Source organism: Rhineura floridana, chromosome 18 (assembly GCF_030035675.1).
Source record: "Rhineura floridana isolate rRhiFlo1 chromosome 18, rRhiFlo1.hap2, whole genome shotgun sequence".
Classification (NCBI taxonomy): Eukaryota; Metazoa; Chordata; class Lepidosauria; order Squamata; family Rhineuridae; genus Rhineura; species Rhineura floridana.
In genome coordinates this window covers 23,101,755-23,129,353 of record NC_084497.1, presented here as the reverse complement: position 1 = coordinate 23,129,353, position 27,599 = coordinate 23,101,755, and the positions used below count along the sequence as shown (strand labels likewise).

At 48.5% G+C, this 27,599-nt stretch overlaps 1 protein-coding gene across 3 annotated transcripts in view; it reads right to left on the bottom strand.

The window, feature by feature from the left end:
- AGRN (agrin) overlaps nt 1-27,599 on the bottom strand; it is a 263,655-nt gene that overhangs the window by 91,707 nt on the left and 144,349 nt on the right. The window lies entirely within an intron of this gene.

Sequence of the window (27,599 nt, the reverse complement as noted above, 5' to 3'; positions counted from 1 at the left end):
GCACCAAGCGCTCCATCAGGGCCAAAGACTAGCCACTAATAATCATCGCTGCACCCTTCCTCAAAAGATGAAGTTTCCTTGACATCCTTTCTTCTCCCATTTATCTCTTTAAGCATGTACGCCCTGCTTTCTTTGTCTACCCCCGGAGGCAAATAATGATAAGACAAACACAAGCAAATGCGTGAAGGCGGGTGCTCGATAATCAATGAACAACTCAATTAGCATCCCCCCAAAAAGTCCAGTGGCTCAGCTCAATAGCAGCCGTAAAATCAGCATTTGTCAAAATATCCTAATCATCGCAGGCCATTTTGCAAGTCAGATGGGCGGGGAGGGGGAGCAAATCAAACAGGGGTGTTGGGGGCTGGAGTGACCCCTGAGCCAGTTGCCAGATTATTTGGGGTGGGGGGGTTACCTGAATTTTTGGAGTGAAAGTCAGCAGTGTGGCTTTGATTTAATGCAGGTGTGGGGAATTGTTGGCCCTCCGGATGTTGCTGAACTACAATTCCCATCAGCCCCAGCGAGCATGGCCAATGACCAGGGATGACGGGAGTTGTCATCCAGCAGCATTGGGGTGGAAAGCAAAGGTTCCCCACACCCAATTTAGCACATGCGTGTCAACAGCATGTCCCAAGGCTAGAGAACTTCAGGCCCGGGGGCTCGAGGTGGCCCTCCACACTGCTCTATCTGTCCCATGGCATTCTCCCCAGTCCATGGCCCTCTCCAGCCCTGCTCCACACCCATCTTTTGCCTGGCTGGAAGGTGTCCTTGGATCCCTCTTGCTTGCCTGGATGGAGGATGGGAAAGAGGTGGTGGGGTTCAAGTCTGCTGCTCCACCCTCTGATGTTTGCATGGGCGCCTACTGGGAGGGAGGGATACAAATCAAATAAATAAACAGAAGGAAGACCATTGTACATAGGTAAGAGTTGCATCCGTTGCTCTGCCCACTTTTACCTCCGCCCCACCTGCTTTTGCAGCCCCCCCCCTGCCCACTGCTGCCATGAAGTCCCTGGGAGGTTGCCCACAAGCATCCTGGCTAACCCCCTCGGGATCAGACTCGGGATCACTGGTGTGCTTTCCTCCATTACCTTTAATGCAGAACTTAACACGCGAGTGGTACATCCATCAGACCACAGACAGCACAGCTCTCCAGGTCTCTACAAGGCATTTCTAGGCATGGCTACTCAAAGGAGAGTATTGTCGCAACAATTTGACGCGCCTCCTGGGACCCCTGAAGTACGATCAGGGTGGGCACACTGCTTGTGTGGGGAACCACCTCTCAAATCATGACTGGGCTAGCAAACAGGCACTCCTACAAATGGGCTGGAGAGTGGGCTCAGTCTGCGTATAAAGTGGCGGTGTGCCTTTGGCGATGGAGGCAGAGACACATTGGCCAGTTCATCCCCAGGTTCCTCCTCTGCACAGGACAGATGCAGCGGGCAAAGTGGGAGGCCGTTCAGGAGGCTGAGGATGCTCTGGAGGCAGAGTGATGGCATGCTCATCTGGGGCAACTGTACGAACTTCTCTTGTGCCAATGGCATCAGCTGTCATGTTCTGGTCCAACGGTGCAGAGGTTCCCCAACTGTGCTGCGTGGGCCTCAGAAGAAGGTGCCCGTGAGGGCCCAAGTTCTGTTGGTCTGGGAGGTTTCTTTGGGGGCGCCTGTCCAACAGACTCGGGCACCGTGGTCTCCCCATCATCAGCTGTCAGCTCTGAGCCCTGAACTTAGTCCGGCTCCCTGTCTGGTGTCCCTGCAGCCTCAGACTCCATGTCTGGATCACTTCAGGGGTCATGACACTGGTCCACTTTCAGAAGCAAATGGAAAGCTTTCGTTATTTCCTCTGTTCCACTAGGATCTGACCCCTAACCCCTTCCCCTTGCGTCTGCGCAGGTACCCAACATTTCAGAATCAAAAGCTGACAATCCTGACTCAGGACAAACACCTCACACTACATGATTTTATGGGAGCCTGCTTTGTTTTGTTTTTGAAAGTGTGCAAGGCAAGAGAGAGAGGCAGAGAGATGATAAATCAATCCCTGCTTGTACAGGAGACCTCTCCAGTCAATACCTGGCAGTTCTCCAAACAAAACTGTTGAAGTGCTGGTTTTTATTTCTGACTAAGTACACTGTTTTGACTTGTTGCGTTTTTTTAATCTGCTTGTTCATTGTACACTTGCTTTGGGCTCTGTTTGTGGCATTGGCTGCAGAATTTGAAATTCCTTCAAAACACGGTTTTATTATTTATTCCATTTATCAGTCACTTTGTACAAAGAAAGTGTCTCAAAGCGACTTGACAAAAAACAAAAGAGTAAACCCACTGAAGTGAACAGACATGGCTAACTTAGGTCCATTAATTTCAGTGGGTTTTCTCTGAGTTGGTCTTAGCTAAATACAACCCAAAATATGCCACATAAAAACAATTTAAAGCCAGAAATATTAAAAAGCAAACAATAAAAAAACAAGGAGGGTGATAGGCACATCTCCCTAGGGAGAGCATTCCACAGACAGGGAGCCACCACTGAAAAGGCCCATTTTCCTGTGGCCACCCTCCACGTCTCCCTTGGATAGCACACACAGATAAGGTTTTGGGGTTTGGTTTTTTAAAGAAGCAGGTTTCTAGCCCTTATGGCTGCAGAATTCAAATTCCAAATCTGGCAGAGGCCTTGCCCATTACCTGCTGTCTCATCCTGTTCTGCTAGAGATGCCAGAGATTGAACTTGCAACTTCTGCATACAAATCATGTAGCTGTGGCCCTTCTACATCACTGCATTCCCTGGGACTCTCTGGCTGCATACACACCATACATTCAAAGTACATTTAAAGTGCCTTACTTTCCTCAAATAATCCTGGGAACTGACTGGCAGGGACTCTCCAGGGTTTCAGGCAGGAGAACTTCCCAGCCCTCCCTGGACATGCCGGGGGTTGAACCTGGGACCTTCTGCAAGCAAAGCAAATACTCTAACCACTCTAACCACTGAGCTACAGCCCTTCCTTTTAAGGCATAGAAACACAGGGAGATGCCATACATCAAGTCAGTCCCTCAGCTCATCTAGCTCAATACTGTCCTCTCTGAGTGGCAGCGACTCTCCAGGGTTTCAGGCAGGAGTCTTGAAATACATGGTTTTAAATGTACATGGCCTCTTTCCCAGCAATTCCACTCTCCAGCCTTTCTCTGCCATTCATCCCTGGGACCAAGCACCGGATCCCTTCATCAGCTCTACAAACTGCAACCAGGCAGGGGGGTGGGGGGTGTTTCATCATGGGAGACCCTTGTCTGCCCTGCACAGGCTGCTGAGGCAATGAAAAACCGACACGTGCACCCCCCCAAAAAAAACTGCAGAACTTTTAAGTCTTCAAGCCTTGAACCCCTTAGTTGGATATATTTATTTTATTATTTTATTGATACCCCTTCCTTCCTTCCAGCAGGAACCCAGGGCGACATATAGTACCACCCACTTGACGACGCATGCAATAATTACAGATTGCAATTAGGAATGGTGTGGGAGGGGTGGGGGTTGGGCGGCGGGTTGGCCTTCCTAATAAGAGATGCACTATTTTCATTATCAAGCATGCTAATCAGAGAAGCCAGCAGAGAACAGTTTCCTTATCTAAATTGCAAATGAAGTAGAGGTGCTAGCTTCTCTTTATTTATTTATTTTGGAGGTGGGTGGGGAGGTGGAAGGGATGCCAGGTACACAAAGCTGAGAAACACACACACACACAGAGTAGTGTGTGACTTTTCATGCAGTCACCAAAGAGAAATGGGAACTTTTCAGACCATCAGCCTCAGATCTCAGATGCCTGGGGTAGAAAATCCTCATTTGGCTGCAGATAGCCTCAGGCAATCTGATTTTAGCTCTGATGATTCGCCCTTGCCTTAGCACACGGTGCATCTTTGATCTCGCACATATCTTCACAACTGAATTCTGGTTTCCAGACCACACTCAATTGTGGTGTTTTTAGCTCAAGTTGTTGCACTTCAGAAAGGATTATGCAAATGGAGATGTTCTTGCAACTTTGTTGAAAAATGTAAATGTACTGCCTTCAAGTCGATTCCAACTTATGGTGACCCTATAAATAGGGTTTTCATGAGGCTGAGAGGCAGTGAATGGCCCAAGGTCAGCCAGTCAGCTTCATGGCTGTGTGGGGATTCGAACCCTGGTCTCCCAGGTCGTAGTCCAACAACCACCACACCACACTGGCTCTCTAACTTTATTGAACGGCACCCTTTATTCTGTAGCAGAGTCACGAAATTGGGAATGAAGAGACTGAGTGAGCCTTTATGTGTGTTTGAATCTTTGCTAAAGATTACACCTTCCCTGCAAATTAGTCAGACAGAGACTTTAGCTTTAAAATAAGAAATAACTACTTTATTCTGGAAATACATACTTGATAGGAAAGAGTTCTACATCTAGCTAACTAGCTAAGTTGGAGATGCAAACACTAAGCCTAGTGTTTGCCCTCATGCTTGGAGGAGAGAGAGAGACAAAGCGAAGTTTTCTGCTCTCCCTCTCAAGAGAAAGAAGAAGGAAGGAGGAAGGAGATGTGGTCAACATCCTCTGCATATCAGTCTAGCAGGAAGGGAGAGACAGCAGGAGATCAAAGGACAGGTATAGCCTAACAACCAAGAGGTCTCCTCTCTAGCTACCCTTTTTAACCCCATGCAGCCTCAACCCACAAGTTGGAGTTGAACCACATATTCCAACATATTCTCGGTGCAAAACGTGGGACATTCAGGGTGAAGCGGGGGAGGAAGGAAGAGGTATGATGACACCAGGGGCCCCTCCAGACATTGGCTACATATGCGCCATATATTTATTTATTTATTCATTCATTCATTCATTCATTCATGTAGAGCATTCATACCCTGTTCTTCAGCCAAAAAGGTTCCCAGAGTGGCTTACATACAATTAATTCAAACAAGTGAGTCCCTGCCTACAGCTTTACAATCTAAAAAACAAAACACACACACACACAAGGGGAAAGAGACAGAGGAGGGAAGAGGAAAACAGCAAACTCAGGCACAAATTCTTAAATAATAGTCCTTCTCATGACCAGCTGGCACAGAAAGAGTTCAAGGGTACAGCTGGCCATCCGGCAAAGCTGACACATTTAGGGCACACTGAATTTATTTAAAGCACATTTCCCCTCAAAGAATGTTGGGAACTGTAGTTTGTGAAGGGTGATGGGAAAGGTAGTTCTGTGAAAGGCAAACTACAGCACACAGGCTCTAAGGCTGCAATCCTTAGTTTAACTATGGAACTCACTCCCACAAGAGGCAGTGAGGGCCACCAATCTGGATGGCTTTAAAAGAAGATTAGACAAATTCATGGAGGAGTGGGCTATCAAGGGCTACTAGCCATGATGGCTATGCTCTTCCTCCATGGTCAGAGGCAGTATGCTTCTGAATAACGGTTGCTGGAAAGCACAGAAGGGGAGAGTGCTCTTCCGCTCATGCCCTCCTTGTGGGCTTCCCATAGGCACCTGGTTGGCCACTGTGAGAACAGGATGTTGGACTAGATGGGCCACTGGCCTGATCCAGCAGGCTCTTCCTATGTTCTTATGTTCAAATCCAAATCCCAGCCAGGAAGCAATGGGGTTTAAAAGAGTGGGCCGTCGTCACATCCGCAGTCCTGCCCCTCATGCCGGCTGGGGTGGAAGCAGGGAAACCACCACATAGGTCTGGAGCTGGCACAGTGACCGGACCCAGTGGAGGCGGTGACTCCAATGTCAGTGGGGCAGTGAATTCACTCTAGGCTTCAGTCTAAACTTTCAAGGAACTGTCCAAGGTGCAGCACCTTGGTCAGCTCCTTCAAAGTTCAAACTAAAACCAGAGCAGATTCACTGCCCCACTGACATCCACTGACCGGACCCCAATTGAGCCTGCGTTATGGCAGTGGGGCTGGTCCGGTTCATCCACTCCCTGGAACAGCCCTTTCTGGGGCTTTCCGCAGGCTGGCGGTGGCAAGAATCCTGTCGATAATATTTCCACCCACCCTCATGTTCAGGCAGAGTGATGCTGCAATTTCTCTTCCCCTTCACTTTTCTCACCTAACTTGTAATTGAGGTAGCTCAGGGCTTAGAGCACCTGCTTTGCATGCTGAACGTCCCCGGTTCAATCCCCAATGGCGTCTCCAAGTTACAGCTTGGAATGCCCCCCCCAAGTCTGAAACCCTGGAGAGAGCCGCTGCCAGTCAGTGTAGGCAGTATTGAGCTAAGTGGACCAATGGTCTGACTCATAAGGCAGCTTACAATGTCCCTCCCCAACCTGTCAATTCCTTCCATGTCCCCTCTGCATGCTGTTCCTGTGACCGTTTCTCTCTCTCTTCTCCCCTTCCGCACTGCTCCCCGAAAAATGCCTACTCAGCCATGAAGCTCACCGGGGTGACCTCAGGCCGCTCACTGTTGCTTGGCCTACCTCACAAGGTTGTTGTGAGGATACTGGGGGGGGAGCGTTACTCACCACCTTGAGCTCCTTGGCGGAAAGGTGGGCTATAAACGTAATAAGAAAGAATTGTAGGAAGGAAGAGTGGAAGGTATAAATGTTCATTAGCTAGTCTGCTTGATGATTTTGTTGATTCTTTCGCTGCTTCTGCAGCGGACTGATTTTTGGGTTTTTTTTATTATGTCAAATTATTTTGTTGTTTAATTACATTAAAGGGGTTGCTTTTCATATTGCTTTTCATGTGGATCCCGACGGATGGACAGCTTGAGGAGAAATTTTTTAAAAATACATAAGAAGCTGCCTGATACTGAGTCAGACCACTGGTCCATCTAGCTCAGTATTGTCTGCACTGACTGGCAGCAGCAGCTCTCCAACTTTTCAGGCAGGGAGTCTATCTTGCAGCCCACTGGGAGATGCCAGGGATTGATCCTGGGACCTTCTGCATGCAAAGCAAATGCTCTGCCACTGAGCCACGGGCCTTCCCACAAGAGGAAGCTGCTTTATACAGAGTCAGATTGGCCCATCTAGCTCAGTACTGTCTACACTGACTGGCAGCTGCTCTCAAGGATTTCAGACAAGGATTCTCTCTGAGCCCTACCTGAAGATGCTGGGGATTGAACCTGGGGCCTACCTGCTCTACCCACTAAGCTACAGCCCTTCCCTTTAAATAAATGGTGTGGCCTGTTTGTACACATAAGCAAGTGTCCTGCACTTCTCCCTGTTACTGATTTGGTTTAGATGTATATTTTAATTTTATTTGACTAGGGACATCACATAGAGCCGTCTTCTGTGGACAAAGCAGACCGTTGAAGAGAAAAGGCCTAGCCTACATAATAATAGCAGGAAGAGGAAAATGAATAAATAAATAGAGAGGGGGGAGGGGGAAGAGAGAGAGCATAGAAAAAGAGAAATCATAAAAGCAGGAGGGTGAAAAAAAGCAATAATAAAACGCTTGCCAGTGGTTCATTTACACTTCAATACTTGGGCGCTTGGCTTCAGCTGCCTGGAGAGTTTAAGCTCATATGCACAGCAACAATGTACCGCTAAGAGACTAATATCGTCCAATAAAAAATTTCTCTCCTGCCCAGTATCTAAAAGCAATTTATCCTTTTTATGAAGCTCTGTGGATAGGCTCTTTCTCGACGCTGCTCTCTCTCAAACTGCTCCCCCCCACCCAGTGTGTCTGTGTATATGCGTGTCTGCAGACACATATACATACATACATACATACTGTATCGTTCCTCTCTCCCACTCCATGCCACTTTCCCCACAGCGAGATAAGGGGGTGGAGAGGGAGGCGAGAGAAGCAAGCGGGCATCTAAAAATGCAGGGAGAGCTGGATGATTATTTCCTTTCCTTTGCCCACCTCCTCCTCCTGCCAAACAGCTCCCCTCCCCTCCCGTCCTCCTCAGAGCTGCTGAAGTCTTAAGAGTTTGTAATGCATTATCAAACTGCCACTCAAAGAGAGAGAGAGAGAGAAGGGAAGACATGGAAGACAAAAGAGTCATCTCGGGACGGCGTTCAGAGAGGGCCAGACAGGCAGATCCGGCTTGGGTGAAGATACCTTGGGGGGGGGTGGAAGGAGGTCTTATAACTCCTTGGCAATGGAACTGTCTGCCTTGGGAAGGGCAGTAGCTCAGTGCTTTGCACGCAGAAGGCCCTGGGTTCAATCCTTGGCATCTCACGTTGAGACAGGGAGGTGAGGAAAAAATTCCCAGCTGAAGAAACCTCCCAGAGGCCACATGCCAGTGGCGGGCAGGGCAAGAGGCAAGCGTGGGTGAGGTGACGGATGTGCATTTTTACGGCAGATCAATGTCTCGCATGCACACACCCCTCTCTCTCCTCCATGTGAAGGCAAGCAAGAGGCAAGGAGCCAGGGAGGATCTCCAGGGCCACTACCAGCCCCCCAAAACAAGAAAGTAAGTAGGTGGCATTGCTCTCTCTTTCGCTGACCACACCAACGCTTTCGCCCTTCCAGAAGGGACCAGTGGCACTTACACCCAGCCTGGTCCCAAAGGCTTTTAGAACAGATGCTTCCAAGGCCCTGAGAGAAGGGGTAGGGAGCCCTTTTTTGCCAGCCTGAGGGCCGCATTCCTATTGTGGGGAATTTTCCACAGGCCATCGGCCAGTGGTGGTACATTCCAGCCGTGCAAAAATCAAGGGTTTCTGCCCACACCCCTCTCTCCATCCTCCATCCTGGCAAGCAAGGGGAATGATCCCAGTTCAAAGGCACATTCCTGTCCTGCAAAAAATATTCAAGGTGGGAGTGCAGCAAGGCTGGTAAAAGCCAAGGCTTGGGGAGGGGGCAATGGCCTAGGGAGAGTCCCGAGGGCCAGATAAAGAGGCCTGGAGGGCCGCATTTGGACCCCAGGTTTGAGGATCCCAAAGACAGCGGCGAGCGGGTACTTGAGCCTGTAATAGGCGACCTTCTTTGTCTCTCCCAACCTTGTCAATTTGAGACACAAGCCATTCCCTCCATTGTAAGACAACTCCCCCCCCCATTTCCCTCTGTCAGGGCCAAGGCCTGGTGAATAATTTAGTGCAAGTTCAGCAAGGCCCTCTCGTGCCTCTCCCTGCCCTGGCAGAGCCAGGGAGCGTGCGAGGATGCCACTGGTTTGGAAGGCAATGAAAGATAGATGAGTGCCAAGTGGATGGCATATGGCTCAGTTGCTTCTCCCTTCTTCCGACACCTCTAGCCACACCACACGCCACCATCCCCCTCCCCCTCCGGGCTGCAGCAGGGGTGTGGGCAAATGGCAAAAGGCCGTCGCTCAGTGGCAGAGCATGAGGCTTGCAGGCAGAAGGTCCCAAGTTTAATCCCCAATGGCATCTCCAGGCAGGGCTGGGAGAGACTCCCTGCCTGAAACCCTGGAGAGCCGCTGCCGGTCAGTGTAGACAGAACTGAGCTAGACGGAGAAATGGTCTGACTCCTATGTTCCAAATGGCCACGGTTGCACAAGAATTCTCTCCCTGTGTCGAGAGCCACATGTGAACGAGACCCTAGAGGTCACAGGCCTATTGGACCTTGCTGTTGCCCTGCAAAAAAACAGAGTGGACACCACCCTGTGAGAATCCGACCACGAGATAAAAACAGCCAACGGCCTATCGTCATACCCTCCCTAGGCGCCTGTGCTGTCACGGAATGTTCACAAGCATTCCAACTGCTCTGGGGTGGGTGGCAAGATGTAAGCAACAGAATTCTGACAAACAGTGCTGCACCTGGGGGGGGGGATGCAAAAGGTCAACAGCCATGGGAAGAAAAGGGCTGTCCATCTTGCTTGCTGCTCCTTGATTGAAAAAAAGACTGATGTATTGTGGGTGGGTGCAAAAGGGAAACCAGAGGTCGGCCGAGGTGTATTTCCACCACCACCACCACTTTGGGTTAATTCCAATCAATAAGCTAATGCTTCCTCCGGTCTTTCCATTAAAAGGATGGTTTTTGCCACAGCTGCGCTGGAGACAGATGTGTGCTGAAATGGGAGGGGAGGGAGGCAAGGAGCGGGAGTGGGGGTAAGGAAGAGAGAAAAAGAAGGACCCCCCTATCCTTACAACCCTCTTTTGCTGAGCGCAAAGGCACTGCTTATCCGTACTGTTACTGAGACAGTGGGAGATAATAAAGCTTTAAATAAATAAATAAAAAGCACTACAAATTATTTTAGATGTCAGGGTTAGTTAATCAAAACTGGGCAGCTCAGCAGCCCAAAAAAGGGGGGGCAGGGGTGAAATCTATTATTAAACCTTCTGTTCGTAAAAACCATGCAGGAAAGCGATTGGAGGTTGGGGGGGCTGGCTTAAGTGTTGGTCTTCTTAAAGAAAGGGCAAGGAGCGCTTAGCCCCTGCTGAAGCCTTTCCCCTTTATTAGAGAGGTCCCTGGCTCTTTGTAAAAGGTGCTTATTATCAACCATTATATCTCTCTGACTCAGTCGGGGTCCAACGACCAAAGAGCAAACAAAGGAAGATCCCACTTCCTCTCCTGCAAAGAGAGAAACAAAGAGATTTTCTTTTCTTTAAGTAATTTATTTAATTGGATTTTTAGCCCCAGGGTTAGGACCCACCCCCTTTTCTCCTTGGCCCCTCCTCCACTAAACTACATCCTTTTGGGAGTGACCTGATGCCCAGGAGGACACATCTACCATACCTGGACCACTTAACCAGAAGAGAGTATTTCAGCGGGTGTCGCTTTTTCTCATCCCAGAATGACAAGCGACATCTGCCAAAAAAATCGGTCTGTAAAAGGTTACAGGAGTCTCAAACTCTATTTCTAGTTCATCAGTTACATTAATGGAATATGAAAAACCTTGAATCGCCTAAAACAATGCCCCACATAACTAGGCAGCAGATTTTAAGTGCTCTCTCTCAGGTGGTGAGTGCTGATAGGATTATAGTCAAAACAGGCCAAACAGAGAATCAAGAAGGTGGGGAAAGCACATTCGGAAGCAGGGAGGGGGGCTGGTCTATAATGACATATGGGGCACTGCCCCACCAGCCTCAGTCTGTCCTCAGCCATTGCTCACCTGCCTGCCAAGTCCAAGGGCCAGGGAGGGTGGAGGTAGCAGGTGGCCAATCCCCATATATGTGTTGTGGGGCTTTTTGTCTGAACATCCACAAATCCAGCTGTTTCCAGAGGTCATCAGAAGACCTACTACTCCACTTTAAGAATTGGTGCCTGAGTTTGCTTTTGTGTTCTCCTCATCCCTCCATGTCCCTTTTTCCTCATGTGCTGTGACTTTTGAATTGTAAGCCTGTGGGCAGGGACGGCCTTGTTTTCACTGATTACATGTGAGCCACCGCGGGAGTCCGTTTGCTGAAGAGCAGAGTACAAATGTGCTAAATAAATTTTCCATGTTTCCCCAGGGGGTCCTAACCCATAGTTTTGGTTCCATCAATGGGTGGGTGGGTGAGATTTCTCTCCAAGGCACCTCTCAAAAGCCAGCATGAATAAGTGAAACAAAGCCTTTAATGCCATCACTGAAATGTTAAAAACATGGAATGGGTTTATTATAATTGGCTCAGAACGCCCTTTGTCATATGCATTCTCCCTAGTTGGAAGTTGGGGAAAAGGTTTGAAGGCCCATGTTTGAATCAGGAGATATGAAATGGGGGGGAGGTTTGAAGGCCCATGTTTGAGTCAGGAGGTATGAAATGGGGGGGGAGGTTTGAAGGCCCGTGTTTGAGTCAGGAGGTATGAAATGGGAGCCCTTTACATACAATCAACACTTCAGGCATCCTGCCTGAAATTTACCAAAACAGGGGAAATGAACAATCAAATGGGAAAGCTTAACAGAAGAAATAAAAGAAGAGCGGATGAGCATTTTAAGGCGTGGACTGAGCAACCCGTTTAAGAATGTGCTTAAATTAAATTAAGACACCAGGGGGTTGGCCTATTTATTTCAAACGCGCCTTGTTGAAAGAGGGTCTAAAATTGGATGGGGAAAGGTGGGGGGGGCAGGAGGGGGGTGTATAGGAAAATCCTGCAAACCGAGCGCAATGTGCAATGATCTTGGGATTCCCACTGTAATAAACGCGACAGCCGATTCCTGATTAAATATCAAACTGCAGGTGGGCTGTTAAGGGGAGGAACATTCTTGTTAGGTGATTACGTTTGAAATGAAATCTCATCTCAAGGCACCGTGGCAATCTTTTATTCTCTCGCAGACAGAGGAAGATTCCGTAGTATGCGGCAGGGAGAAGCAGGTTCGAGACAGAGGGGGAGGGAGGGAGAGAAGTCAAGCCCAGCAGATACATCCCGTTCCTAATGCTTACGGAGCGATCCTTTCTCAGGCACCCTGTGCTGAATATGTGTCCAAGGGACAGTGGCTTTTCTTCCCCTTGATGGTAGATCTGTGTTGCCCTAACCCTTCGTGGCACCTGACGAGTGACGTCAGTGATATGCTCTGCTCTGGGCTATACAAACCTTCACGTCCCTCACCCTTCCCTGTTTTCAATACTCTGGACCATCTTCCCTGCCTCCCAATTTGTTTATATCTGTCTTGCAGCGCCCTATGTGCATCTCTGGTCCATCTAGTCCAGGGGTGATGAGCCTCAGGCCCAGGGGCCAAATGCGGCCCTCCAGACCTCTCTGTCTGGCCCTTGGGACTCTCCCCCAGGCCACAGCCCTGGCCTGCCCAGCTATGCAGCCTCCTTGACTGCTTTTGCCAGGCTGTAATGTGGCCTGCCTAGATGGAAGATGTGCATAGATAGGAACATAGGAATCTGCCTTACACTGAGTCAGGTCCATCTAGCTCAATACCTTCTACACGGATTGTTTACATTTTTGCAAGCTGTTTTAATTCTTATGCATTTTAACAGGCTTGTTTTACTGCATATTTTAATTTTGGATGTTTTTATTGTGTGTTTTAATTATGTATGGATTTTATAATTGGTTTTGTACTGGTAAGCTGCTTAGGAACCATTTTAGCTTGTAAGCCGCAACAACATAAAGCCATCATGGCAAGTAGCCACTGATCACCCTATCCTCCATTAATTTGCTAGATCCCCTATTAAAATCGTCTGTGTAGGTGGCTATTCCCACATCTTGCAGCAGTGATTTATATGGGTTAACTACGCAAAAAGAAGTATTTCTTTTTGTCTTTCTCGAATCTCTCACCATTCGGCTTTATTGGACAACCCCAGGATGCAATAATCTATCAATGATTATTGGCCATGCAAGCTAAGTGGAACTTCCAGAAGTAGAGATAATATGTATCTGACGTTGCTGGGGTCAGCCTTCAGGCCTTCCTTATGGGCTTCCCAGAGGTATTCGGTTGGCTGCCGACGCTGGACTGTGTGGACTCAGACTCTGACTGACTCACTCATCTGATGATCCTATGCTTTTGCACATGGGTGCTTCCACTGCATGCGGGCAGAACTCAAGTTGCTCCCATAAGTGTTTAAATGACTTAGGACCTAAATATCTGAAATGCCACCTCCTCTTGAAATTGGAGAGACAGTGGCCCAGGAGAAGGCATTTTCCGTGGCAGCTCCCAGGAATTCCCTCCCCACAGAGATGCAGGTGGCACGTTCATTATATCAGTTTCTGCCGCATGCTGAAGATGCACCTCTTTACCTCTTGGTCTTTGACACCTGACAGATGTATCTTCAGGACCCACCCTATTCATAGAATCATAGAATAGTAGAGTTGGAAGGGGCCTATAAGGCCATTGAGTCCAACCCCTTGCTCAATGCAGGAATCCAAATCAAAGCATTCCCGACAGATGGCTGTCCAGCTGCCTCTTGAATGCCTCCAGTGTCGGAGAGCTCACTACCTCTCTAGGTAATTGGTTCCATTGTCGTATGGCTGTAACAGTTAGGAAGTTTTTCCTGATGTCCAGTCAAAATCTGGCTTCCTGCAACTTGAGCCCATTATTCCGTGTCCTGCACTCTGAGACGATCGAGAAGAGATCCCGGCCCTCCTCTATGTGACAACCTTTCATGTACTTGAACAGTGCTATCATATCTCCCCTCAGTCTTCTCTTCTCCAGGCTAAACATGCCCAGTTCTTTCAGTCTGTCCTCATAGGGCTTTGTTTCCAGTCCCCTGATCATCTTTGTTGCCCAATTTGTTATAACTGTTGATATTTACTGAATGTTAAATTGTTGTAACCTGTTCTGGTGAAGGGTGGGTAATAAATAAATAAATACATGATGATGATGGGTGATCATGGATTTTGTCATATTAGAGCTGGACAAATAGTGGAATTGGACAAGATTACAGAGGGATGACATGACATGAAAGGTTTGAACCACCAGAGGGATAATTGCTCAGTGCTAAAAAATAAATAAAATCCTAGCTCAGGGGTAGCCATCATGGTGCCCTGCACATTTTGCTGGACTACAAGACCCATCAGCCCTGCCTCTGCCCATCAGGGATGAAGGGTATTGTAGTCCAACATCTGGAGAGGCACCACATTGGCTAGCCCTGCCCTAGCTGAATCAAGATGCATCAGATTTGATGGGAAAACTTCAATTCTGGCACGTCTGTCCCAGCTTAACACAACTGCCAAAACCAAATCCAGCTTCTTGCAGAGTCTGGCAGCCAGCCTTAGTCGCAGGATGGGGGGTGGGTTGGGGTTGCAGGGAGCCAGCAAGAACAAGAGACATGTTGCCAATGATCAATTGTGGTGTTAGCTTAAAACCTTCGAGAATGGCAGGGAGTCCCGGAAGGGATTGAATTAGCAGGCGCAGACCGCAGAGAGGAGGCTCTCTTGTAATAAATGGAAGAAAAGAGGAGCAGGGCAGCTGACCTTTTCTAGGCCCCGGGTTGTTTGGAGGAAAAGGGGGGGAGAGTGAGAGGATGGGGGCAAAAGGTTTGTGCAAACAACATTTCAAGACAGCTGTGTGTGGAAGCCCCAAGGGAAGAGAGGGAGGAGATCGGTCTATTCAAGCTGAATCCTTAGCATAAGGAGTGGGAAAGGGCTGTAGCTCAGTGGTAGGGCATCTGCCTGGCATGCAGAAGGTCCCAGTTTCAATCCCCAATGGCATCTCCAGGTAGGGCTGGGAGAGACACCCTGTCTGAAGCCATCAGTGTAGACAATACTGACCGTGAAAGACCAATGGTCTGACTCAGTATAAGGCAGCTTCCTACATTCCTACACGCACATAAACAAAACACAGAACTCCATATGATCTACACAGACTTGGCAGTGGCTCTCCAAGGTTTCAGACAGGAGTCTCTCACAGTCCTGCTTGGAGATGCCGGGGATTGAACCTGGGGCCTTCTGCATGCAAAGCAAATGTTCTACCACTGAGCTACAGCCCTTCCCCAGGTTAGGCTGAGACCAACTGCCCCTAAGATAACACAATGAACTTTATGACCTGACCAGGATTTGAACCCATGTCTTCCCAGTCTTAGTCCAAGACTCTCTTCTCTCTGTTACATTTAACTCCGTGAAACCTACATCGTTTCAGTGGACAATTGCTCCTTGAATTCTCACCCTGTCCCTCCTTGCCCCAATGAAAAAATTTAATTCACCAATTCATCATGGTTCCAAACAAATAAATCAACCAAAACTTTAGTTGATTAATCTACCAACGAAAACTCACAGGCTCGGGGGGGGGAAGGCAAATGAGGGCATGGGACCCCACGCTGACTTACAAATACAAATCCACACCCGTAGGGCTTGCTCACCAGTAAGCACATGCAAGGTCTGCAGCTTTGGTGGGGAAACAAAACGGCCAATTGCTTGCTATGACAAATTTGCCTCCCTAACCATGACACAGCATGAATTTCCACACATTTTCCTTTTGTACTGTTGTGCAAGCTGACCTGTTTCCCAGAGGGGGTGGGGAGGGAGACATTAATGAGGAATTTCCATCGCAGGGGTAATTTGAGGAGAGGGTGCTTGGCAAATGAAGGCGAGGTGGCTTCCCCACCCCAAACATGCTCAGAATGGAAGGGCAGGGTGTTTGTCTGGGCCTGGCTGGGCAGAGTAGGAAACAGAGGAGATGGGTGTCAGTGTTCATCTCTTCAAGCAGGTAATCCGAGTCACTTTACGCAGCGTAACAGCTGTCGCAATGGCTGGCTGTGTAGGCTGTCTCTTATTCCCCCACCAGCCGAGACCAGATGGAGGAATGGAGCGCCGCTGTCATTACAACTGGAAATTAACAAGTGTGCCCTCCAGACCCCACCCAGGCGGGTAGGGGAGTGGGGCCGCTCTACAAACCCCCAAAGTGTAGCCCCCCCTCTAAACAGGAGGGGCCTCCTCACTTTCCCAAAGCGGGCGACATAAAAACGCACATACACAAAACCCAAGAAGTGACCCGTGGCACGCCGTCTTTATCCCAAGGCCTGCAGAGCCCTGGTAACACGAGCAAAATGGCAGGAATGAAGCAGCTGGGAGCCCTATAAATAAAAAGGCAGAAAAGGCCCCAGAAGAAAAAAAGACAGAGAGAGAGTGAGAGAGAGCACATTGTGGGGGATCTGAATTCGTCTCTTTTTCACAATAGCAAACAAAAAAAGGGACAAAGAGTTCCAGGAACAACCAGAGCAAGGATAAGGGGCGTGTGTAAAGAGCGATAAAGAGAGATGAAGATTAGAGAGTGAGGGTGAATAGGAGCCCCCAAAAGCGACGCTGGATCATTAGAAAGTCATCAGGCACTTTCTTCTGGGTCACGGGGAAAAGAACTTCCCGACACTGGGGAAGTTCACCAGACTCAGAACCAGAAATGAACTTCTTTGGTGTGCAATGCTCACTTCAAAAGAGCAGTCCTGAATTCTTCTCCGTCTCAGATTAAAATCTGAGACAGAGAAGAATTTTTGGCTTACACCATGGTCCTAAAACTCCTGGCACAAACCACCACTCTTAAGGCAAGAGGGGTTTTCTGGTGGGTGGCTGTTTGCACTTCACCAGCCACCCTGGGATGGGCTGTGACCACCTGAACACTGCAATCCTATGCACATTTATTCAGTGTGAATTCCACTGTGTTCAGTGGGGTTTACTCCCAGGTTAAGTGAGCATAGGATTGTAGGCTAAGAGTGCATTCCTACACATCTCTCCTCAAAAATTATGTCCCCTTGAGTTCAGTGGGGCTTACTCCCAGGAAACTGGGTATCACACATTTATTTGAGAGTAAGTCCCACTATGAATAGACCTGCACAGGATTACTTTCTATGTCTCCCTGTTGAAATCAATGGTGAACAATATATCCATTGATTCTAAAAGGGAGAATAAATGGGGCTGCAGCCCCAAAGATACCTGGTGGAGGGTCACCTCCTGTAGGGGTTTCTCAGGGGCAAGAGGGTCTTCTGTTGGAGTATAGACCTTTGCCTCTCAGCAGTAACCCCAAAGCAAATCAGGGAAGGATTTCCATAGTCCTTCATAACAAATATCCATTTGGAAGACCAGGTAACGTCAGGGCTGTACGCATGCCATGATTTCAGAATTCAGTATTAGGTGCATTGTTGATTGTTCATTCTTCATTCCCCCTGTCTCCACCATCCAACTATCACCAAAACTAGAATAAATCATGGTGCAGAAGTAACAAACCCCAAGGAATAAATTATGCATCACAAGAGAAAGTATGCAACTTTAGTCAGTTACCATAATATAAACAGGTTGCAGGATTCAGCTTTTCTTGACGCAGAATATGCATCACCTGTGTGCAGGATTTTAATATATAGGAAGCAAGGATGAGGAATCTCAGGCCCACAGACCAAATGCGGCCCTCAGGTCCTCTCTAACTGGCCCTGGGGACCCTTTTCACGCCACACCTCCCATCAGCCTTGCTTCATACTCTCAAGTGTTTTTACCTGGCTGGAACGTGTCCTTAAACTCTGGCAATACCTCTGCCCACTACTGTCATGTGGACCTCTGAACATTGCCCAGAAGAGAATGCAGCCCTCAAGATGAAGAAGGCTCTGCGCCCCCACTGTGCACAGAATACTGCCAGATCAACCTAAGCACGAGACCGAGTTGTGCGATCTGGAAACTTTTTTTGACACATCGCCAAAGGCCATATGTGGCTTTGATAGCATTCCCGCAAACATAGCACAACAAAAGGCCTCCCACATGTCCCAGATAACAGTGCCATCGGTACCGGAATCTGAACGCTGCTGGGAAACTTCCGGAAGGGAAGACGCATGAGCCTCTTGCCGGCTCCCGTCTGTGTGTGCCTGCAGTGTGTTTCTTCCGTAACCTGTATTTGTTTTCCCAAGCCTTCCTGCTGTATTTAAAAAGGACGGCCTCTAGCTGTTCCACCAAAACAAGCGGGAATCTTTCCCCTTCTTTGAACAAGCCCGGGGTGATATAATTAATATTGATGGAAGGGAGAGAGGCAGGGCCCTGGAGTGGAGGAGTGACTGCGTGCTGATGAGTGTCTCAGCTGGATCTCCGGGCCTAACAGGTCTCCATGGCAACATACACCTCAGCCTCATACAGAATTCATGTTGGCCTTTCCCGTCCTGTCAGTCCGGCTCTTCTCTTCCCCATCGCTCATCGCTGGCATCCCTGAGTGACTTTTTTTTTTAAGGGAGATGGGTACATGTATGTTTTTTCAATGTGTCCTTTGCAGAAAGTAAATCCCATCGTCTTTGAAGCCCCTGACCCCTTCCAGGTTTTGCTTGAGATAATACGTCGGGGTTTGAAAGGTCAGGGGGGGGAGAGAAATGAGGCTGCTTTAATCAAGACGGTTCTTCAAAGCTGCATTGTGTGCCCCCTACTCTCTCTCTCTCTCTCTCTCTCTCTCTCTCTCTCTCTCTCCAGCACTTGACATTGGGGAAATTGATCATGTACTCGGGATTGAATGAATGGGGGGGCTTGTGGTGATAATGAGGAGGGAAAAGAGTCACCCAAACACTTGGAAAGTTTCTACCTTTGACCGCCGGCATTTTCAAGTGGGATTCAAACACATACTGGTAAAGTCAAGTTGCACAATTAAAGCAGATTTGGTCCTCTTGTGTAACAAACCCAATTTCCCCCTCCCCTCCAAAATCAGGCTTTTTCTGCGATGTGGAAAGTGATGAGACAATGCACTGTAAAGTCTGGAATGGTAATTGTTTGACGTGGCATCAGTCACACCCACTGAGAGGCAGAGTGGTGTAGTGGTTAGAGCGTTGGACTAGGACCTGAGAGGTCAGGGTTCAAATCCTCACTCAGCCGATGAAGCTGCTGAGTGACCTTGGGCCAATCAGTCTCTCAGCCTAACCTACCTCACAGGGTTGTTGTGAGGGGCAAATGGGGAGAACCATGTACACCACCTTGAGTTTCTTGGTCGAAAAGTGAGATATAAGAGTAAAAATAAATACAAAATAAATAAAATCCACACCATGCATTTGAAGCACTCTTATACCACTTTAAGACGCATGGCTTCACTGAACGAAACTGGGGACTGTAGTTTGTTAAGGGGGCTGATACTTGTTAGGAAGAGACCCCTATTCCCCTCACCAAATTTCTCCCCCATTCCTACCTGTCCCTGTCCCACGGCAAGGCCTTTTCAATGGTAGCTCCCCGTTTGTGGAATGCCCTCGCTGGTGAGGTGCATGTGTCTCTGTCCTTACCGGCTTTTAGGAGGAATTTGAAAACATTCCTGTTGACCCAGGAATTGGATTGCTGAACAAGACAGTTCCTAGCAACCCAGAGATCACTGGATGAAAGAACGTTCTTAAGTGTAACTGCTTTAAAAATGTTTTTAACTGCTTCTAGAATATTTTTAACTGTTTTTAAAATGCTTTTTTGTGGTTTTGTTGATATGTTGGCCACCCTGGGCTCTTTCAAAAGGAAAGGCAGAATACAAAGAATATGAAGAAGACAGAGGAGGAGGAGGAGGAGGCCTCTAAAGGAATACAGCCCTCGCAGTGTAACTTCTTTTGTGAATGCTGGAGTTTTTTAGTTTCTTTTTCCTCCCCTCGCATTCCTACCTGTTACCTGGGGAATACATCCTTGAGGTACGCGTGGCATGTAGACAAATGCCTCTGTGGTCCATCAATACCCATTAGGAGGAGAGAACAGCCTACTTAATTAGGCAGCCTATCCCCCCCCCGCCACCGACCCCCACCACTGACCCCCGCCGCTGCCTAGGCCTAAATTGCCTCCATCAGCGTAACTTTTTTTTTATCAGGGGCTAACCGTTCCCCTTTGTCCAAACTGGACTAGGTGGAAGGATGTCATTTCACTGTGTAAAAATGTAAATGTTCTGCCTTCAAGTTGATTCCAACTTATGGCGACCCTCTGAATAGGGTTTTCATGAGGCTGAGAGGCAGTGACTGGCCCAAGGTCACCCAGTGAGCTTCATGGCTGTGTGGGGATTCAAACCCTGGTCTCCTAAATCGTAGTCCAACACCTTAACTACTACACCACATTGCATAACTGGTCTGAAATCTTGTCTGCCTTCCATGTACGCTGCCATTGTATTCCTCCTCCATAGTTGTGACTATGAACCTAATACTTTATTTGCTCCTTAACTATCTCTCTGGTTGTTGTTGTTGTTTTAATATAAGGGAGCCTTTCAACTCAGCTGCAGAATGGGATGGGCAAATCTGTTTCCAAGGACATCATTCTTTAAAATACCTGCACAACTTGTGACCTAACATGCCTATCAGCCAGTGCCATCTCTAGACTTTGGGGGGGGGGACTCAGCAAAGGACCACTAGTGGGCTCACTTGACCTGGAAGAGGTAGGGTGCATAGGCCATGAATTATCTTACACTGGTTCGCATCTTCTCAGATGCTCTAAGTAAAATGAAAATGGCGGCACTATTGGGGTGGTGAACCCTTTACTGGTCTTGGGACCTTAGCCGATGCCCAACACTGCCATTCCCTGGATCCCATCATGCCACCAGCAACATGTGGCAGGCCAGTGCCAGCTCCCTTTTTTAAGAACTATTAAGATGAAATCTTTTAGACATAAGGAGTACAAACATGCCTATTGGTTTTGTTGTTTAAAAGCTGGATCTCTCAGGATAGAGAAAAAGCTGAGATTTTCAGAATTTATATATTAGGTTTACCCCACCCTTCTCCCAGAGAATGTTGTTAGCTAGCATTATCAAGGGGTCAGCACAGTCCTCTCCCTGATGTGCTAGCTTATTGCATGCAGGGTACTATGTTGTTGTTTTAATATAAGGGAACTTTAAAAATATGATCTCTACCGAAGTGGTACAGTCTAGAACTCAACCATCTCATTTTGTGTCACATATGGATCAGGCTTATTAAACACTTCAAGTGAACCTCAGCCTCCCGGCCCTTATAACCGTCCTTGAGATGGTCACTTCTGCAGTGGTGGCTGGTGGCCATTGGGACTGGTAGGGCAGAAGGCTGGGAACCCAGCACTAACTGGAGCCATAGCCAATGACAGGTGCAACCAATAGCCAATGACAGGCACGACCAAATCATACCTCCTCCCTGCTGAGTTCTACAAAGACAAAGACCTCAGTCTTAAGAAACTGATGTAGCGCCACTAGACTGGATGTAAGCAAGAAGGCAGGAAGGTGCAGGCAGGCTGAGTTTCATGGGGCAGCCCCCCATTTGCCCTAATAGATAAGCCTCCAATGCACTTCTGCAAGGCTCTTACGGTGCACCACCTTTCGCAAATTTGAAAGGTAACAGAGCCACAGCATGCTCATTTTGCATCGCCCCTCGTGGCAGCAATGCTAATTTCCCTTTTTGACTCTTGGCTGGTCCACTGTGCACGTTGGAGATTGACCCTTTGCTGTCCCTGATGAAGCCTTTCTCTAGCCCAGCTCACACTGTCTCTTTTTAACCATTCCCTTCTCTTCTAATAAGCAACTCGTAGCATGTTTGGCCCCCAAACAGAGCTCTGCATTCGTGCAGACACAGGAGGGATGTTGGTTGTTCCACGCCAGCACTTCTGCCTTCAGAGACTTCTGAAGAGCTTTGAAACTAGGTGAATCCTACACTTCTGTCTCCCACCCAGGCGTTTTAATCGCCTTTCCCGCTGAGCTTTTCTGATTGTTTTTCTCCCGCAGCTTGTGCAGCAAGAGACAAGTGTGCATATGTCTCTGTATGAATGAGTGATCTGGACCCCTTCCAGAAAGGCAAATGGGACAACCCGCCTTAACTGGGAGGGCTTGAAGGTTCGGAAAGAAAAGCCAGGAAGGTTTTTCACCAGATGGGTCCCTTCTCTTTTTAACATAGGGAACTGCTTCATTCTCTCTCAGTATTGTCAGCACTGACTGGCAGCAGCTCTCCAAGATTTCAGGCAGGGAGTCTCTCCCAACCCTATTTGTTGAGGCTGGGTATGGGACCTTCTGTTTGCAAAGCAGATGTTCCACCACTGAGATATGACCCCCTCTTGTCTTGAGAGGTCATGTTGCCTTGTTACCCTGAAGAAGCAGATGATTTTGGGGGGTGCTAACTAGAGGAGTTGGTTTTCTGGAATCGAGGAACATCGCCAACTGCCTTGTACTGAGTCAGACCCTTGGCCCATTTAGCTCAGTACTGTCTACCCTAACTGGCAGCTGCTCTTCAGGATTTCAGACAGGGGACATTCCCACCCTACCTGGAGGTGCCAGGAACTGTACACGGGACTTTCTGCATACAAAGCGGATGGCATCAGCTCAATTGGCTGCTGGGGATCACCTGGAAGCTACGTCCCCTGACCTAAAGGACACGCTGCACATGCTTGAGGGCACTCTCTCCATTACTTCTTCCTATCTTCCCAGGCTGACCTCTCTGGCTCTAGAAGAGCAGGAGAAAAAAAGGGGGGAGCCCCCAAATGCTTGAAATAATGTTTATTATAACAAAAGCTTTTGTTATAATAAACATTATTTCAAGCATTTGGGGGTTCCCCCCTTCTTTTTTCTTCTTTTGCTTTTGGATGCTTGCCACCTTCTGCTGCTGGATCTAGAAGAACAGGGCCAAGGACTAAGCTTCAGATGAAGCCCTTGTACCACAACAGCATGGGCCATTCATTCCAACAGGGGTGGAACAAGGAAGGGGGCTAGTGTGGATTTACCTCCCTCCCCAGACACTTTCATGGCTGTGCAGTCAGCTTCTGACAACTCTTACCCTGTTTTCTCGAGCAAAAAGCTTGCTGCAAGAATCTGCCTGTTCTCCACTGGGAATCCCCATGCCAGACCCTAAGAAAAGTATCATACATGCTACACTTCAATGTAATAAACACTATTCCCTCCCCACCCACCCCTCTGTGGCCTGCCTTTGACAGGTGGGAGGGGCAACTCACCTGTCAATCACCTGGCATCACTAGGGCTCTGCCCACCTGTCAAAGACAGGGGGGGAGTTAAAGACCTGGCCCCCAGGGTCAAGAAGGTTCCCCAACCTGGACGCAATTGATTGGAGTGCGTGTGGAAGGCATTTTAAAGGGCACCGCACCCCTTGCAGGGCTATTCGGCAGCAAGTCTCACTGAAATCCGCCAGGCTTACTCCAGAGTAAGCTTGGTTACCACTCCAGCCAACTGTTTGTTCCGCTGATGAGGCTTGCTGTTTCGCACCCCACCCACCCACCTCCTCAGCTTTCGAAAATAATAACTGGTATCTTTTGCACACCTTGTTCCAAACTGTTTGCAACAAGCGGAGACAAGGAGCCTGCCAAAACAGGAGACAATTGCAGGAGAGAGTGGCTAATTAAATCTGCCCTGACATTGCAAAGTCCCACTCAGATTCCACGCAGATCTCCTCCTGGTCTCCAGCCACCCAACCCAACCCAACCCCCAAAGACTTGAAGTTGCAATGCGTTGGGATTTCCTCAGGGCTGTGGAGTCGGAGTCATGGAGTCGGAGTCGGGAGCAATTTTGGGTGGAGTCAGAGTTGGGAGCAATTTTGGGTGGAGTCAGAGTTGGAGTCCGGAGCAATTTTGGGAGGAGTCGGAGTCAGTAGAAATGAACCGACTCCGACTTCCAAATAAATTTTGATTGACAAGAAGCAATTTTGGGTGGAGTCGGAGTCGGACAGTAGAAAAATAGAGGAGTCGGAGTCGAAGGTTTGGCGTACCGACTCCACAGCCCTGGATTTCCTGTACGTGACTTTGGTAGAACATCAGAAGGAAAGCCCATTGCTGGGAGTTTGCCCACTAGAGTGCGATCAAATCTTACTCCTCATACGGAAAACCTTGCATTTTCCTACACTTCTAAGGAGTCCTGCTACCTACAACAAGGCTGAATTCTGTAATCTTCTTCAGCCTAGCAGCTGCGCCCTCCATCATCCAGCCTGGTGGCAGATATGCTTTCCAGGGCTGCCTGTGACCAGGCAGCAGGGAGGAGAGGGCAGGGAAGCTGGGTTATGTAGGTTTTGGTAGTTGAGGGCCAGGGGCCAAGAGTTTACCCATGCGAAAGAGCTCCCCGCAGAGGAAGGTTAGGTGCAAGTGGTTTCCATGAAAACATGGGCTCTGGAGTGTGGGCGATGAAGCGTTTGAGAACAGGGTGTGGTACAGTCATGCTCAGAGTAAATCACTTGAACAGACATGACAAACTTAGATCCATGCATTCCAATGGGTCCACTCTGAGCAGGACTCATCTGGACATAACAAAATGCCCTCCCCAGTGAGGTGCGCCAGCCTCCATCACTACTAACTTCCAGGACGAATTTGAAAATTTTCCAGTTTACCCAGGGGTTTGATAGCTGAAGGGGACTGTCCCTGGCAACCCGAACATCACTGATGAATGCATATTTTAACTGTATTTTAGGATATTTTTAACTGTGATTTAGAATGTTTTTAACTGTTTTTAGTATGCTTTTCTTTTCTTGTTTTGTTTATGTTTGCCGCCCCTCAGGTCCTTCAGGAGGAAGGGCAGGACAGAAATTCAATAAATAAATAAATAAATACAATAAGCCCAGGATATGGGCCAAGTGATGCCTCTTCATCATTAGGTGGCATGGTGGGGGCTATCCATGCCAGTGTTGTTGGACTAAAACTCCCATGATCCCTTGACCAATGGCTAAGCTAACTGGGGATGATGGGAGTTGTGGTCCAAGAACATCTGGGGACCCAAGGTTGAAGAACAGTGATCTAGGCCGCCATTGCCAATCAAACACCCTAAGCATAGTGTTCCTTCAATTGCCACAAAGGCTCCAGGGTTGGCTAGCAGGTTGGCTTTTAGGCTATGGGCACACATGCGGTTATACCAGTTTCTAAGCATCTCCACGTCTGTGTTGCGAACCCAGGGACACACGACATCAGTCAAATGCCGCACGCCCTTTTGTACTCTAAAATCTGGGGGGGTTGCAATCGACTGCATTTTCCCTTCAAGACAGCTTCGCCCCGACTTCAAACCTGTTTGGTCGATCAACCTGTCGTGACTCCGAGGTGCGTCCAATAGAAACGCTTTGCTGTGCATGGTCCTAAAAGCTCTGACATCAGCAGTGGGGCTGGGGGTGTGTGTATACCAATCAAACAATAAAGATGCTTATGGCCGGGTGCAGATTAGCTGCAAATCACACCCAGACTGAACAGCCTCACTGCTTTTTTAAAGGAACTAGTGTGCACATCGCCCTTGATCACCAGAAAAAATAATCAGCTTTGTGGGCAGGGACAGAGAGGGGTGTGTGAGAGAGAGGTGAAGACTGGGGGGGGGGAGAGAAAGAGAGAGGTGGTGCATGAGTGGGAGAGCTTGAGAAGAGAAGCAGCACAGGTCAGGAGGGAGGCTCCATCACCGTCTGCAGGTGGCTAATCCTCCCTTTTATAACAAGCAGCTTCTGGTCTCCCGCACTTTATTTTGCTTTTCTTTTTGCACACCTCCACACACCGCCTCCCACCTCTTACTGGAAATAAAACACATCCATGAGGAGGAATCTGCCCTGAAGGAACGATCCGCAGTGCAAACACAAGAAGCAGCGTGATGCACGTTGAGGAATATGCTTTAAATTAAAAGGAGCCATGGCGCGAGCGGGGGAGAAGTGTGAAGCAGGGAGGAGGAACGGAAAGAAGAGCAGCATCTCTCTCTCTCTTTCATATACATATGAGAGCCAGTGTGGTGTAGTGGTTAGAGTGCTGGACTAGGACTAGGGTTCGAATCCCCACACAGCCACGAAGCTCACTGGGTGACCTTGGGCCAGTCACTGCCGCTCAGCCTCAGAGGAAGGCAATGGTAAACCCCCTCTGAATACCATTTGCCATGAAAACCCTATTCGTAGGATCGCCATAAGTCGGGATTGATGTGAAGGCAGTCCATTTCCATTTTTCCACATATATATATATATATATATATATATATATATATATATATATATATATATATATATATATATATATATGCAGTTATCTTTCAGAGCTCCTGCTTGGAGTTCTGGGTTCAAGTCTTACAAGGGGTCAGGATTTGTGACTGATCTGGGAAAAGGAACTGGTGGAAATTCATGGGAACATGAACTTACACCGAGTCAGACGATTGGTCCAGCTAGCTCAGTAGTGTCAGCACTGACTGGCAGTGACTCTCCAGGATTTCAGACAAGTTTTCTCCCAGCCCTACCTGGAGACGCTGGGGATTGAACCTGGGACCTTCTGCATGCAAAGCAGAGGCTCTACCACTGAGAGACGGTCTCTGTCCAAAGGAAAGAGCCACAGATGCCGGGCAAAAGAGGCTGAAACAGAGGAAAGGCCATAGTTCACTGGTTAGACCACCTGCTTTGCCTGCTGAAGGGCTGAGGTTCAGTCCCCAGGTAGAGCTGGGAAAGATGCCCATCTGTAACCCTGGAGAGGTGCTGCCAGTCAGTGTAGACAATACTGCCCTACATACTGAGAATACAAAGTTCAAATTTATGCAAATCCAAATCAGACAAATTAGATCAGAAAAAGTTCTCCCCTTGACCAAAAATTTGTTTCGCTCTTGTAAAGCCTTTCCTCACCATGTGCCACTGCATGGAAGGAGCAGCGTGGAAAAACAAGCCATGTGTTTTCAGTGACTTCTGGCAGGAGTTTTTTTGGGGGGAAAAACTTTCCATAAAAATGACAAGATGCAGACAGCATCGTTGATGCCCGGCCGGGAGCGAGGATGGGTAGGTGCCAGAGACACAGCTGAGAGAGGGTGGGGGTCCATGGGAATTTGGGGCTGGCTCGACTGCAGGTGAATTGGCTGTTTTGCTCACAATATTCCATTCTGCCCTTTGGAAGCACTTGGGCTCCTGTACGACGTTGCCATGGCAAAGAAAGAAAGGAAAAGAGGGGAGGGAAGAGAGAGAAAGAGAGAGCACCGCAAATGCACAAGTGGCACCAGAAGGGGACAGATGGGGGAACCAGCGGGGGACGTTAAGAGTGGAAGTGACCTAGGGACTCAACAGCTGGTCCTGGGCTCTGATGGCCTCCCAGCTGGGCTCTTGATTGGATGGATGGATGACAAGCCAGAGAGAGAGAGAGAATGCTTTTGCATGAGAAAACTTTGGCTGAGCTCAGGTCTGTTTTTAAAAAAAGCGGGGGGAGGTAATGTTAAAGAGCACGGTGGGGTCTGGGGCAGACATTCCTGCTGGAGAGCTCACACATCGCCGGGCAATGATTTCCCTCGCAGACCGGCCACATGCTCCAAATGTTAACGCTGATGGCCCTCCTGCTTCTGTGTCCCCCAGGTTCGCCCTTGTCCTGCTCAGTCTGCACAGCACTTTCCCAGGCGCCGTTATTTGCTTTTTTAAAAGGCTGCACAAACACAGAGAGGGGGTGCTTCACCATGGAGCCCTGCTGAGGCGGATATGTGGCCTATAGCTCAAGGGCAGAGCACCTGCTTCACATGCAGAAGGTCCCAAGGTCAACCCCCGGCAACTCCAGGT